This window comes from Aplysia californica, unplaced genomic scaffold (genome assembly GCF_000002075.1).
Source record: "Aplysia californica isolate F4 #8 unplaced genomic scaffold, AplCal3.0 scaffold00301, whole genome shotgun sequence".
NCBI lineage: Eukaryota > Metazoa > Mollusca > Gastropoda > Aplysiida > Aplysiidae > Aplysia > Aplysia californica.
Genome location: NW_004797571.1, coordinates 215,765 through 217,322, shown reverse-complemented (window position 1 = coordinate 217,322; position 1,558 = coordinate 215,765).

Genomic DNA, 1,558 nt, shown 5'->3' with positions numbered 1-1,558 from the left:
AATAAAATATGTATATTGCATATATGTGTGTTTCTGATAAAATTCCTATGCTGTTTTATAATGTACAGTAATGTTTAGGTGTGTGTGTGTGTTTGCACCTGTGTGTGTGTGTGTGTGTGTGTGTGTGTGTGTGTGTGTGTGTGTGTGTATATGTATATTTGCGTGTGTGTGTGTGTGTGTGTATATTCATGTGTGTGTGTGTTAAGATATATCTGTGTATGTGTGTGTACTTATGATGCGAGTTGATTAGCCTGTCGTTGGCATGTTCTAGACCTTTTTTCGCTATGTGTCGATGCTCTGTGCTTGGTGTATGTTCATGGATATCATATATGTAAATGAAAGGGGCGGGGAGGGGGGGGGGGGTGTGCTGAACAGATGAAAGTACATCCACTGGGAAAACTGCAAACTATACGGGGGGGGGACTACCATACCCATTTATGCATTTATCTCTCGATGTACATAAAGAAAATTGTGGTTTGTACTTTCCATATTGTTTTGGCTCTAGAAATGGCAAGTCATAATATAAGTCAAAGGATTTCAGCTTCTGACGTTTTTGTCGATCTCAGTACATGTGTTGAAGTTTAAGGCAAACTTTTTACTAAAGGCATTTACAGCGTTATAATGTATATTTAGGTGCTTCAGATTATAATTTAGGTGTCTTGAGGACATTTAGGTAGTTTTAGAATAGAAAACCCAAAGACGATTGAATTTTACGTCTTTCTTGTAAAAAATTTTTAAGTTGGCAGCATTAGAAAATTGCCAGTTTTCCATTACATTATATATTCCTATTTACCATGCTGGTAATTACGCTCTTCAAACTTCTGAAGAAATGTTCATATACCTTGTCTTGTATGAATGAATCTGATGTGCCTGCCAAGCAATAAAAGTATAATCTTGAACCTACTTCTGCTTTCTTTTGCTTTATTGCAACATTTTGTTATACATGTCAATGTATTGTCTATTTGTTTTTATTGTTTGTTTATTTTTTTGTAAGTGTTTTACAGCGCTCGCAACTGCTTAAGTTCAAATGAGCGTGCGGAACTCACCAAACATTCGTGGTTAAGAGGTTAAGGTGTTCGCCTCTAATTCAATAGGTCGCAGGTTGGAATCCGGATAGCGACAGAAAATTTTCCTCTCTAAATTTTCTCCTTTCACCTCCTTTCTTGCTCTCTAACAATGTTCTGTTATCTGCTTTCGTCTCCACTTTCTGCCCCCACCCCCTCACCTCCTGTGCCCCCTCCCCTGGGCTTCTGACTCTTTCTGCTGCCTTTCTACTGCCTACTCCTTAGCTCCTTCTTTCTGCTGTCTTTCAGCCACATCCCTGATCTTATGGTAGGAAAGATCTACACCTAGCGACGGACGGTAAATTCGGAGGTCCCGCCTATTATTGTGTCAAAAGAGGTCTTACTCACACACCTTCGACTTTAATACATTTTTAAGCTGATTTGAACACGGCACTTGAGGGAGGAATTTTTTTGACATCTTCCCTCCCCTAGCCTAGACGAGTACCCGGGATCATCTGCTGGTGTTTTTTGATAAGACTACACATGCCCCTCAC